We start from the raw sequence: 14,981 nt of genomic DNA, 5'->3' as shown, positions 1-14,981 counted from the left end.
AAACATAAAATTTGATAAATATATTAGGGATAAAAATGAAGGAAATTATAAAAAGCTAAAAGTTAGAAACTAAAATTTAAGAAAATATTATTTCAAGTAACGATTCATAAAACACTGAATGAATATTTTAGCTAGAAAAAAATTAAAAATTAATAAATTATCTTGTTTAAAATAACCATAATCAACCAACGAAGGAATTAATTCATTTGTTCTTATCATACTAACATGTAAACTAAATTCGGATTAATATATCTAAAAAACTGTATCATACAAACAATAATTGACAAAACTATTGCAATTCTATGCAACAAAGCAAGGTCATTTGAATAAGTAAAAGCACATTCATACTATTTAGTCCATAAATATATATTGCTCATACATGAATATCATTTACTGAGGAAAATGTCTTGGAAGGCATACTATATGTCGCAACCTACCCTTCGGCGAGAGGGCGACGCGGAGGCTCTCGAGTGCGTCTTCCAAGGAAGGAAGGCGCACGGAGTCGCCACCAATATTTATTCGAGGAAAACATCGAAAAAACCGGAACGTGTGGTCTACGAAATTTAATCGTGAAAGGTTCAGGAGTTATTTTTACGCACGGGGAAGGTATTAGCACCCCACGCGTCTGTCACAAGGGACGACAACCTTCAATCAAGTGTGCAAATATGATTTCAAAACTAAGTATTTTCCATTTTTTATGTTTTTATGTATTTTTCCCCTTTGTATGTTTTTTCTTTTTTATGGGCCTTTTGTATATTTTATCTTTTTGTGATCGACAAGGGTGTTTCCCTTGCTCCTATGTATCCTCAATTGCGATGAGAAAATCAGAACTACGCAGTTCTTTTAGAACTAAACGTTTGTTAAGTTGTTTTTATCTTTTTTCGCAAGATAGATTTTAATTGAACAAAGGTCATTTAAGGCGTTGGACCATTAACCGATCTTTTGATTTTGAAAGGAGGGAAACGTTAAGGCGTTGGACCATTAACGATCTCTTGTTTTTAAAAGGAGAGAAACCTTAAGGCGTTGGACCATTAACGATCTCTTGGTTTTTTGAAAGGAGAGAAATGTTAAGGCATTGGACCATTAACGATCTCTTGGTTTGCTTGAAAAGGGATGGTCGACAAAAGCGGAGCTTTTGCTCCTACCTATCCTCAATTGCAATGAGGAACTCAGACCTACGTAGTTCTTGAGAAACGGTAAAGTTTATGTGTTGATTTTATGCTTTTGAACGACCTATGTTAACTGATAAAAGCAAAGAGGACCGTTTAAGGCGTTGGACCTTAAAACAGGTTTAAGTGACTTTTGCAGACAAAACTTGATTTGTGAGTTGATTTTAGCCTTAGTTTCACTTTGGTTATTAGTCAATTCATTCAAGGAAGCTTTCAAAGAAAAACGTCCGATTGATTTTTTTTTATTATTTTATTTAAAGATGTTTTGATTATTTTATTATATTTTTTCAAAGATATTTTGATTATTTTATTATTATTTTTGCCTTTTTTTTATTAAACTGAGATTACAACATAAACGATCGGTTAGATTTTATTTTAACAGTGATTATTAAACAAGATTACAACACAAATGATCGGTTGAAATTCATTATATCAATTATTTGGTGAGATAACGACTTAAATAAACGATCAAAAGCTCGTTAAAAGTGGAAGAAAAGAATACCGAAAGTAAACGAGATGAAGAATGAAAGCGAAAAAAACAAGAATGAATTGAAAGCCTTGGATTAAAAAATTTACCAGTTGAAGACTGAAGAACGAATGAATAACGGCGAAGAACGATGAAAAATCTTCATGGAATCACTCGCGAAAACATCTCGGAAGCGTTACGGAAGCACCTCGGCTTGGATTTCCTTCCCTTTTTCACTTCTTTTCACTAAAAACAACTGAAATACATAGCATAGAGGTTAGGGCCCCTTGAAACTCAGCCTCCTCCCCCTATTTATAGGAGAAAATGGGAGGTGGTTTCCGCCTAAAGCTTCCTGAGGAAGATTTCTGAGTGCACCCCTTTTGATAAGTTCACCCCCCTCTAGAGGCTTCTAGAGGAAGTTTTCTGAGCACACCCACTAATTGATAAGTTCACCCCACCTTTAGAGTGTTCTAGATGAAGTTTCCTGAACGCACCCCTATGTTTGATAAGTTCACCCCCCCACTTTTGTGTTTTTGGCTATTTTCTTTCCGAAACATCCCAGAACTTTATGGATTCCACGACAATGGGTATTAAACATTTTGAAGTGGTCAAACGGAGGTCGCATGCTGACAAACAATGGTCCCCAGATGAAATTAGGGTATGACACTATATACAATACATGGTTTTATTTTCCTGATCCGTAGTGTTGTGAGAGATTTGAAGGACCTAGTAGATTGGAGCAGCTCCTTCCCATTGTTATGATAACAACGACATCTAAAAAAAACTTTCAAAAGCCAACAAAGAGGTCCATCAACATAGTCTATGAATCATAAACATTTTTCTTTTTCGAAGTATTATTGAGTTAGACACATTTCCGACACAACACAATCGAATACTTGTTTGATAATTTTTCTTAGGTGTCTGATTCAAAAATTACTTTTTGTTGGCTTGAACACTTAAGCCATCATCTTTACACAACTAATACACTTGATAAAACATTAGAATATTTATTTTAAAAAAATAAATATATAATTAATTTATATATTTTATTATATGTTACTCATTTCATTTAACTAGATCTCTTTGCATGTATATGTATAAGGTATCTCCTACCCTATATTTTAGACACTAATTGTATCAAAATATCCATATCCATATTGTGTCTGGTGTCGTGTTTGAGTCCGTGGTTCATAGAATATAGTTTCTGGCCAAAAACCCTCACATTTGTGGAACAAAAGCTCTCAAATCTAATACCCCTTTGGACTTTGATATTGAAAAGCTCCTATGGTTAGTAGAGAATATTAATTACTATGCGATAATTAACCCATCATTTGAACTTGTTTTCGTATTGTTTGATAATCTACCTATATAACAAAGATGAAGTACTTTGTGAAGAACTACTGAAAATACCAGATAGCTTTGAATGAGTCAATGTATAGATGGTAAAAGTGTAGATAACTATTAAAGGCATAAGAAAACCACTACTACAAAAGCACCATTCAACGACGGTTAAAATCGGCTTTCTAAGTCGGTTTTCAACTGTCTTGAAACACCCGTCATAGAATGTCCAACAATGTACGACGAAGGTTCCACAATCGTCTTCAAATGTTATGCATTCTAAGACGGTTTTGTGTCCAAACCCGTCTTAGAATGTGCAACATTCTACGGCGATTTTTGGGTCCTAACCATCTTAGAATGTTGTGCATTCTAAGACGGTTATGTCACCAAACCCGTCTTCGAATGTGTAGCATTCTATGATGGTTTTTGGGTCCTAATCATCTTAGAATGTTCTACCTTCTAAGACGATTTTGTCTCCAAACCCATCTTAGAATGTGGTACATTCTAAGACGGTTTTGCAACATAACCATCATAGAATGGTTAATTTTCCCCCCCAGCTTTTTTACAATAACTAAGATCATTAAATCATGATAATTGAAATACATTGAAGGCTAAATCATTTACGACTAATGCATGTTTTCAAATGTAACATCAAATCTCAAAAAATAGCTAATAAAACAATTAATGAAACAATTCATTAATGAAACATATAACTTGTCAAAAAGCCTTTTTGGCCATTATAATAAACTCCTATATATTAGGCATGTATTGTAGATCAATACTTGTCTGCACCACTGCCTAACCTTTTCTATTTCCCCAGCTTTGGTGCTGAGAAGCACTTTTTAGGTTCATCAATCAAACAACGAAGGTGATGACCATGTAAGTTATGATCCCCTTGGCCTCATCATCATCACCATCAATTTTATCCTCATTGGCTAAATTCAAAGCCCTTTTCCCTGTAAATGTAGGTGAAGAAAGTTTAATGTTGTGACAGTATTAAATTGAAGGACAAGATTTATGAAGCATCATAAAATTATGAAAACATTAGGGCATGAGATATAAAGAAGCAAGTGAAGCAGAGAGTGTGATGGTATCATCATGACGACATAAACAAATGATCATAAATTGAAAATACATACATTGTCATTGATTCTGTAAAACTGGCCATTATGTTAGAAAGCTATAGTTATAAAAAGGCTTTGCAGTTTAGATATCAATATCATTATTTTGCCTTTGTTATTAGAAAACTAATTAGGGGGGTGGGTCTTGCAGGTGTTTGAGGCCCAAAATGCTGGCAGTGTATAGCTTGAAATACCTTCAAATACAGGCACCATACGTATCCATGCAACAAAAACATATGTTGGACAGTAGTATTTGTGTACACATATTGATGCAAATAGAGGGGAATAACTATTTTGACACATATCATAGAATGATATTATGATAAAACTACTAATTAAGCATACCTCTTGTTGTTAACCACCCCATTTTTGTCAACCATTAAGTTTGTCTTCCCGGCAATGATCCAAGACCTGTGACAAATGAGGCAAAATTGTGACACCATCATGACCTCCAACCATTGGAACATCAACTTTTATTGGTTCAACTCCAAGTACCTCTGCCTGAAAGAAGAAAACATGGCAGGACATACACCAGTCTCTATTCATACAATTCCAGCATATACTATAAAAATCTCACAATGTAGAAATATATGCTCTGTTCAACCCACTGTAATACTACTATATAAAAAAACTAATTTGATCAAATAGTTAACATTTGATTATAGTTTTAGCTTGAAGTCCCCAATATATTTTATTTATACAACACAACTGGAAGGAAATTTCAATGAGTTATAAACTGCTTGAATAAGAATATTAAAGCAACGGTTACCACAAAAGTATTTTCCCTCACAACATCAATGGTCGTAACACCCAATAGTCGCTTTGGATCATATGTACTGACTTTCTTAAAAACCTCTGCAACAATAACAACTGTGGAATTCACTGGATTACTAATGAAGTTGACAATTGCATTGGGGCAACTCTTGGAAATTCCTTCACAAAGGGTCCTCACAATTCCAACATTTATTTTAAATAAATCATCTCTTGTCATCCCAAGTTTTCTTGGTACCATTGCAAGTATGATTACCAAGTCCATGCCAATGAGTGCACTCTCAAGTTGTTGCTGCCCCAGAAAGCCACGAACCTACAAACCAACAAAAATTGCATTATTTGAACAAATAGTAGCTAAACATTGTTAATTAAATTCCATCATCAAAATTTTGTCAATAAAACAATTCCTTGATCCTTAAAAATTAAAATACTCCCTCCATACAAAAGGAAGTTACCTCAGTCAGATTGATGTTGGTGATATCCCATTCCCCAAACACAATGTCGTCAAGGTTAACCTACCATCATTCTTATTTCAACACTATAAGCTAAGTTTATTAGGTTAACTACAAGTGGGCATGCATGAAAAAATTCAGTCAACACTAAAAAATATGATAAAAACAAACACATTGCTGCAATAATGATTATACTATTGGAAGCAAGGTGTTGAATGGGGCATACATTTCCTCTCCCTGGAAGGATCCATGTCGGATGGCTGAGGCTTGGGTGAGGTCCCCAAAGTAATTGGCTTGTTGAATCTTGTCCTTTGTAGACCATGGAATGCCTCAGAAGATAATAAAACACAAAATGACCAAATAATGTTAGCATAAATAACACAAAATGACCAATTCAGTTAGCAATAACACCACCGATGAGGGTCGAGCCGTTGTTTCCACCCCAACCCACAAGCATTACCCTGACAATCAGTCAACCAATCAAACAAATCAGCAACATGGAAACTAAAAATTAATTAAAAAAATAGGTTTCTTTTGGCTTGGTTGAATCATTGTTGTGCCTCCAACAAAAACAAATTTGAGCATAAATATAATTCCTAGGAATGTTTTGCCTTTCAGGTATCCTATGCTTAGGAAACAATCAAGTAGGTTGTCCAAACAAACACTGTCTTCTGCCCAAGCTGTCTTCAATAACAATGCTGCCTATAACGTTTCAACCAAAAAACATTTCAAATATAAAATCAGCTGCCAATTTAAAGTCCACAAATGCAACAATTACAAATGACCGTCTCAATACATGAATCAAATTACCGTTGAAATAAATGAAAATTATTAACCAAAGGTTTTTATAATGTCAACAATAAACCTTTTAATCAAGGAAACAATTTTGTCCTATTTCAAATGGATGTTATTTAACATCCTATGCTTTTAAAAGCTAAAAAATATGCTGTCCATTTCTTGCGAAGTGTTGTGATGGCCTCCACATCTAACGTTGTCCCATCAGAAAACCACTACAAAGTTGACAAGCCATGACATTATTAATTAGTAACGACTGCTAACATTAATTAAAAAATATTTAACCAAAATAACAATTACAATTTGTGTCAATAAATATACCAAACTAATAATTACAATTTGTGTCAGTAAATATACTTTGTGCCATTCATCCTTCAAACCGCTAGTAACTATGCACCACATTCAATTCATCACACAATATCCACACTCATAGCCTCCGGTTTGAACATGACTCTAAATTGAACATACAAAATATATTTAACATTCAAACCATAGAAAGTTACAAATGTCTTCATTGCAAACACCTATTGATTAAATAATTACTAACCTTCGCTTCAATCCACCGAGGTGCAGGTTGATCAACATACCTTCGAAAGTACTGGTTATTGTCTTCATTGCACTTGTTACAAAAATAACAAAATCATATACAACATGAAAATCCTTAGCATATATTTTACAACAGTTCTACACTAAATAAATTATAAATTTAAAGAAAACCTGTTAATTGCAACTTTTATGTTAATATCAGGCTTCTTCCGCAAAGAACAAAACCAAACAACAATGTTATCCCTTGGACACACAACAACGAGTTGCAAATGTGCCCTAAAGTCGACATTTATAATTAGGTACTGCATAATGAAAATATTTTAACAATGTACTACAAAAATTTAACTTACTGATTCAAGTAAGCTCCTAAGTACAGTTGTCGTTGCGACTCCTTGACCCATGTTTTAATGTATTGTTGACATTGTTGATGTCTATCCTTAGCATTGGGTATAGACTGAGGCTCAAGGAAACCATGACCTCTGCTAGTACCGCAATCATCCATAAACATATTGTGAACATTTGACATCATTATTGTTAACCTATTACATTGAAACAATATTCATTACGACGTAATAAAAATGAAACCTATAATTCAATTTACTTACATCATCCACAACTGTAGTATAGACATGTTCAAACACTTGTCACCTGGTATTATTTCAGTTAAATATGCATGTGTGATGAAAAAGGATGCTTCAACATTTGGAAGCTCGTATTTCATCCCATCCCACGTCAGTGCAACTGGCTTCAAGTAAATGTCATACAAGATCTTCATCAATTCTCCCAATGGATCCTCTCCAGCACCTAAATTACACCTCTCAACACGTCCAACCGATTTTGGCACATTATTGTGTGAATCCTATATGGGTAATGACATATGACAATTAAAGTTATGTTATGATACATGTGTTAACAATGTCAATTTCAATGAAAACAAGCATAGGGAAAATCAGTTTACTTACATCAGATAAAGGTTTCACTAGATGTGTCGGCCATGCAATGAATGTGTTAACTGCATTCCTTACATACTGAATCTTTGACATTGGAAATGGGACCCGCATGTCAGCGTCGTAAACTGTTACAACACTCACCCTCAACACACCATCTGCATAAGGGACATTGTGTATCGTGGTGCCCTATCAAACACCTTACCCAAGGCCACTAGCTGTGTACACTCTTCATGAACTATGTACAAGCCCATAGTTGTCACATCAACAATAGAAGGCTCTTCAGGTAAAACATTTACAGCAGCTTCAACACGACTTCCTTTGGTGCTGACATGTGCAACTAATATGTGAGGATCAGGTGCGTCCACTAAGGGTGAGTGTTTTGAGGCTGTCAGACCTTAATTTCCTCTGCGGAATATTATTCGATATGATATTTTGATTATTGCTAGTCGAATTACGATATTTGACACCAGTTACAGTGTGAAGCAAGGAATCACTCAGTGTTTTGATCAAGAAGACAAAAGATACCAAGGAAGGGGGGCAAAAGGGTCTTTTTTTAGATTTTTCTAGACCCTAGCTCACCCAGGCTAGCATATGGCTCACCTGGGCCACGAAATAACTTCATGACTAAGTAACTAGCTCACTTGGGTGAGCTCATGCCTTTAGAGCTAAGTAACCAGCTCGCATGGGCGAGCCTCCCCTGCCCCAAAATGGCTTTTTTCTATAAATAGCCATGCTGAGGGAGGGGTTTTAGGGTTCAGAAGTTGGAAAAAGAAAGAGAAAGAGAGAAAGAAGAGGAAGAAGGAAGAAAAGCGATGCCGAGGTGCTATTGAATCACGACCGTGATCATCCCCTACATTGTTCTCTTGTTTTGTGTCCCTCGTGCAACAATCGGTTAGATATTCTTCAAGGGTTAAATGTAATCTATGTATCCTTAGGGGTCCCCTCAGTTATTATGTGCATATTCATCTTCTCCATTTAGCATCGATGATCTCGTTTTTATTTGTAAAGTTTAATCCTAACCGATCACAAGTTCTGTAAAATTGTCTTTAAAAAAGATTGAAAGTTAACAAACAAAAACCAAAATAAAGAAACCAACTCATAATCAAACTTCCTTTTATCAAATATCGCTTGAGATCGTTTCATGGTTTAACGTCTTAATGATTCTCTCCGCTTTTCAAAATTTAAAACGTCGTTTCAAGGTCCAACGCCTTAACGACTCTTTGCTCGCAAATAAAATAAATCTTTCAAAAAAACATAAAATCAATTTAAGACACAAACATTCAGACTTAAAGAACTACGTAGGTCTGAATTTTTCATCGCACCTGAGGATACTTAGGAGCAAGGGCAGCCCCCTTGTCGACCCCAAAAAAATAAAAATATATAAAAATGGAAAAATAAATAATTTTGAAGTCACGTTGTGCACACTCGATTAAAAGTTGTCATTCCTTGTGACGGGTGCATGGGGTGCTAATACCTTCCCTATGCGTAAACAACCCCCGAACCTTTATTTTCAAAATTCGCAGGCCTCTTTTTGGTTTTTATAATGTTTTCCTCAAATAGACGTTGGTGGCGTCTCCCACGTGTTTTCTTTTTGAAAGACACACTTTTTCTATTTGCTCGCACGCTTGTCGTAGGGTAGGTTGCGACAGAGGCCATTTGAGACAACTCAATTTTAATCACCTCCTTCAACTCTTTTTTCGTAATCTCCAAGCTACGTTTTTTTCCTCTTCTATCTCTCTCCTCCACTCTTCCATAAGATTTCCTATGATTTCTACCAATTGATCTGGGGTGATTGTGGCCGAAGAAGTGTTGGAGGCACGCAATGCCTGTCCAAAGTACTGATTGATGGTCACACCATGGCCAGCTACATGAACACGACCAAGATGCTCCGGTCGCCCAAGCGCAGTATTCAATATGTCCTCATGACCATCAGGAACAAAGCTACCCTGCATGGTGTGTTCTTGTAAATCATCCTATGACAACCACAAAAGATATGTTATACTATGAATTCAGTTCTTGGTTTCCATTACATTATTAGTTATTCAAATGTACTCATAAAATGAACTCACAATTTTTTCAGAGGTTTGTTGTGCCTCTATAGATATCATCTGCCTATATTGCTTTGTTTGGGCCATCTTCCACTTCATATGTCTTGCAATTGGAGATGGAGGATCGATGATTATAGCTGAATTTTCCATAAACTCAGGAGTTTTGTCTTCCTTTTCTCGTCCAACAGTTTTTTTCTAGCAGATCATAACCCTTTTTGTATTCCCTGGCATGCATTATAAACAGTTTCCACTAAATAATGACATTAAAATTGTTAACATACATCAAATTTTAACTATAAACTTGTTAATTACATCATACCTGCCAATTAGGGGTTTGCTAACTATTCAGAAATTGTTCCCAAGTTTCTGGATCCATACCATACTTAGCAGAAGGATCAAGTTTATCCTCACCCTCATTGTCAGCATTTACATATTTAGTGGTGAGGGAAGACTTAAATTGCCTTCATCTTGTGGCAACCATTGACATGACCTTCTTCTTGGCAGTTGATCCTTTAGGGATGTCAAATTTACCCTACAATACAAAATTGTATTAAAACCTCTACTATGTTGACGACCTACCCAAGTTAATTTAATAAAAGGAAATTGAAATGGTTAATGAACTGCACTTACCATAATGTCATCCCATATTAGGTTCTTCAGAGATTGCGAGACAACTTTCAAACTCAAGTGTACAATTGGGATTTTTTTCCCGCACTACTACCCCCAGGTAACTATGAAACTTTTCTTTATGGGGGCCTGATCCTGTACTAGTTGTAGGGTTGACATTGACAGTAGGTCATGGCTAATCCAAGCTTCTGCTAGTCAATCTTCTGAGTCGGGTAGTTTGTCTAGTCTTCCTTGATGTAGTTCCTGAAGGAGCATCTGAAGGTGGAGAGGAACTTGGGGTTGTTTCCATGGGTCCTGTCCAAAATTAAAATAATAATCAATAAACACAAAGTAATTACAACAACATGTAAGTATCAAATTGTAAAGAACCACAATTGAAAAATGCAAAATAGATAATTTCATATATTAAACATTACTTAGGTATATACCACAGTTGTAGCTGTATTCTCACATAAACCTTCATCATGATCGTTACAATTTGCGTCTACATCATCCTCCTCATTTTCAGCATTTATGGAAGGCATCTGTGGGGAAAAGGTGGGTAGTTCATTAACAACAAGTGTTGAAGCATCAATATGGTAAGGGATACAACTTGTTTTCCCCTGTAGAACAACTGACCATCTTGGGTCACTCGAATCTTGGACATAAAACACCTGTCTAACTTGTGCTGCCATGATGAAAGGCTCGTCCTTGTAACCAAACTTTTCAAGGTCAACCAAAGTAAACCCCATTTTGTCTTGACGGACACCCAAATTTCCATTAACCTACTTGCACTTGAAGACAGGGACTCTAAATTCACCATAATCAAGCTCCCACATTTCTTGAATGACTCCAAAATAAGGCATGGACACTCGTATGAGATTGTTATCTAATGCACTGCTAAAGTGATCTAAATGAGCATCAACAGTCACCCCACTGTTCTGCACGGTACTTTTATCATCTTGGGACCTTGTGTACAAAGAATAGTTGTTAATATCATATCCCTTCCAAGTGGGGACATTGAGATTTGGCCCAACAACTAACAACCTTAATGTTTTGGAAGCACTGTCACAAGCAAAGATAATTTTTCTAAACCAGTTAATGAAAGTCCTATTGTGCTCTTGCAACACCCTCATCATGTTTATCTTTGGGTGAGTAGTTGCCACATTTTGTTTGTGAGTATCTATGTACGGGATAACCTTTGATGTGTTGTTTAGTACATATAGATGCACTTGTGATAGCTAATGGTGATCTATGGTTACAACATTGAATCCCCGTGTTCCCCTACCTTACGATGTGCACTCATGACGACTTTGAGGAAGGTCGACATGTGTAGGATTTTCAATATTCTCATAACAGAACTCAATAGTTTCCTCCGCGACGTACCTTTCGACAATGCTTGCTTTGGGTTGATATTGATTCTTTGCATAACTTTTCAGCACCTTCATGCACCGCTCAACCGGATACATCCACCATAGAAAGACGGGCCTACACAACCGTATCTCTCGTACAAGATGCACAACTAAGTGAATCATAATGTCAAAAAATGATGGTGGAAAATACATCTTCAATTGACAAATGATAATGGAAGTCTCATTTTTCAAATCATCCAACTGTTAAGGGTCAATGACTTTGCTGCAGGTCGCATTAAAAAAAACACAACCAAGTTATGGCAACCCTAACTTTGTTAGGAAAAATACCATGAACAGCTACAGGCAACAATTGTTGCATTAAAATGTGACAATCATGAGACTTCAACCCAACCAACTTCAGATCATTGACGGATACAAGGCTCTTGATATTTGAAGAGTATCCTTGTGGGAATTTGACATTTTTTAGACAATGACAAAAGATTTTTTTCTCTGTCGTTGACATTGTGTGATATGCTAGGGGCAAATACGTTCGATGACCTTGTGATACTGGATGCAACTGCTGTCGTATTCCTATGTCTACCAAATCTTGACGACATTTCAAACCATTTTTTGTCTTGCCTTTAATGTTGAGAAGGGTGCCAATTAAACTATCACAGACATTTTTCTCAGCATGCATTACATCTAGACAATGTCACATATTTAGATCACACCGGTGAGGAAGATAAAAGAATATTGACCTTTTCTTCCAAATGTTCTTCTCAGTCCCATCCTTTTTTTGTGTCTTCCCAAACATAGTTATGATGTGCTTGACTCGATCAAAAACTTCATGTCCAGACAACAGTTTTGGTGCACTATCAATCTCTAATGACCCATTAAATGCCTTCTTCATTCACCGATACGGGTGATAAGATTTTAGAAATCTTCGATGCCTTGTACACTGTTAACAGTTTGGCAAGTGTACCAAATGTCCAAGTAGTAAAGACTCAGAAGTTCGAGTGTCAATTTCCATAGGGACTTTGTTTTGTATTTATGTTGGATAATTTCCAATTTATAAGAGGAAAAAATAAGATAAGGTATAAAAGATAAATTTAAAAGAATAGGTATAAAATAATAACTATTAATAAAAAAAAGAAATAATAGGGAATTCAATGAGATGGGAAAGTTAGGACCTAGCATGCCTTATTTACCTAAGATGTATTATTTGTGATTTTTCTCTATCAACCAAGTGAATTTATTCTACCCACATCTATTAGAATACTTGCCCCTGATGTCTCACGATGACAAGTCTATTTTACCTATCTATCTCTCAAATGTCTTTGCAAAGATTCAATAGATAAAATGCATGAAGTTCTAATTCTATATGCTTGCTTTGATACATGGGCATAATGCAATCACTCTATGTCTAACAATGATTTTATTAAGATACCCCTTCCTTTTAGTTCTATTAGAAATTACCCTCTGTCAAGCGATTAATTCCTAAAATAGATGCATGCAAGACCTTTCTTGTATTTCTATTAAGGATTACCCTCTACCAAGCACCTAACCCCCAAAGATGATGCAAGGATGAATGATGCATGAAATTAAAAGTAAGAAACGGATAATAGAAAAGAAAACACCTGTTTGCATTGATAAATATGAAGTGTACAATACATCATTTTGCATTTTAGGCCTGTCAGACCCTAACTAAGGGTTTAGCCTCTCATAGCCATAAGGGGCCTTACACTAGAAAAGGGGTATAGGAATTGATGGAGGAGAAGGGATGGAAGAAATGAATAGAGAAAATGATAAGAGAGAAGAGAGAATTCCCTAAGGGAGAGTTCTCAGGCTTTAGGTGTGTATTAGAGTGCTCTAAGACTCAGTGTGTCTTTACTCCTTGGCCTGACTCCTTTTTTATAGTTGTTGGAGTGGACTTCGGCTTGACTCCCTTTTTATAGTTGTTGGTGTGGACTTGAACCTAATGCCAAGTATCTTGGGTGAGTGTTTAAAATTGTCTCTGTGCACAAGTATCTTGGGTGAGTGTTTAAAATTCTACGACCTATAATTAATGTTCCCAATTTTGTACTTCATCTCAATTAAAGTTATACTGCTTACACTTGGTGCATCACTAAGGAATTTAATTGGCTTGTAATGTGGCCTGGCTAATCAAAGAAATTATGGTTTTTTTGGGATTTCAAAAATAGGGTTATAAGAAAGCATTTATCATAGAAAAACTTCCACTTATTCAGGCTAGGGTTTTTTGTTTTTCAGCCTCAATTTATTGTTCTAACAACACTTATGGCACCTATTTATTTTCTGCCCTTATTCTTATTCTTTTCTTTTTTTAGGATTTATCTCCTTTTTCTTTGTTTTTTTTAAGGAAATAAACTTTGGGCTTACATGCTTTTTTTAGGGTGCCTTATTGTGTGTTGTTTTACCTTCTTGAGACAATTTTTACCTTAATCCTCCCCCAAATTAGAGGCATATCATGACTAAAATCCTTATGCTCTCTTAAACCCTAAAACAAAGTAGGAGATAATTAAAGTAGGTTTAAGGGTTTTAGAAAAAAACATGATTATCATTTTTGGCTCAAATAAGGTGCAAGGGATAAATTATCATCAAAGGTTTGCTTTTTGTCTAAGTGTCTGAAAATAAGAAGAAACAGGGCCTTGATCATTTCCACCTCATGTAATTAATCTAACAGTCTAAGGAGGATGAAAAATCAGGAAATTAAAAATAGACTTTCTCTCACAAGTAGGTTTCACACAACTCACCGGGACAAGACAAAGTCATTGGCTTACTGTACCATGATTTCATTCAGACAGACTAACCTTTTCCTCTCTTTGTTGTGATTCATACTCCACTACTTAAACTGACATTTGCCTTTATGGAACCAACATTCTCACAAAAATTGGTATGCAAAATTTCAAATGTTTGAGTCCTTCATAGAAAACTTTGGCAATGACTTCATAAATATCATGCAATTTTTATTCAATGACTGAATTTAATCTACTAGAATTAAATTGTTGAAATTAAAGAAAAATAAAGAAAGATAAAGAAAAAGAAAAACTAAAGACAATAAACATAAATAAATGAAAATAAATTATGGTAAAAAATTGGGTCTCAATCTTGTGTGGGCCCTGGATCCCAAGCTCCATGAGCATCACTAGTGTCCACAACATAATCATCATCAGCTTCAACATCTGTGGCATCATCATCAGCTACACCAAAGGTGTCACCCCCCTTAACAAAAGGAAGTTGGACTCCTGGCCAAGCAACCTGGGCTATGAATGCCTCTGGTGTCACCATGGGCTACTGGAGGGAGAGATGATGGAGACTCTGCATCAGTAGGTATTGCCCATGGTGGAGG

General features: G+C 35.7%; 1 long non-coding RNA gene across 1 annotated transcript; it reads right to left on the bottom strand.

Moving 5' to 3' along the window:
* Positions 1-9,695: 9,695 nt before the first annotated feature.
* Positions 9,696-10,556, bottom strand: LOC114401471. The gene is made up of 3 exons (XR_003664279.1): positions 10,287-10,556; positions 9,976-10,188; positions 9,696-9,880 (listed from the first exon to the last, which is right to left on the bottom strand). It is a non-coding gene; the product is annotated as an uncharacterized LOC114401471 (long non-coding RNA).
* Positions 10,557-14,981: the final 4,425 nt, after the last annotated feature.

This window comes from Glycine soja, chromosome 20 (genome assembly GCF_004193775.1).
Source record: "Glycine soja cultivar W05 chromosome 20, ASM419377v2, whole genome shotgun sequence".
NCBI classification, from domain to species: domain Eukaryota; kingdom Viridiplantae; phylum Streptophyta; class Magnoliopsida; order Fabales; family Fabaceae; genus Glycine; species Glycine soja.
Note: the sequence above shows the minus strand (reverse complement) of the source record. Positions and strands in the feature narration are given on the sequence as shown.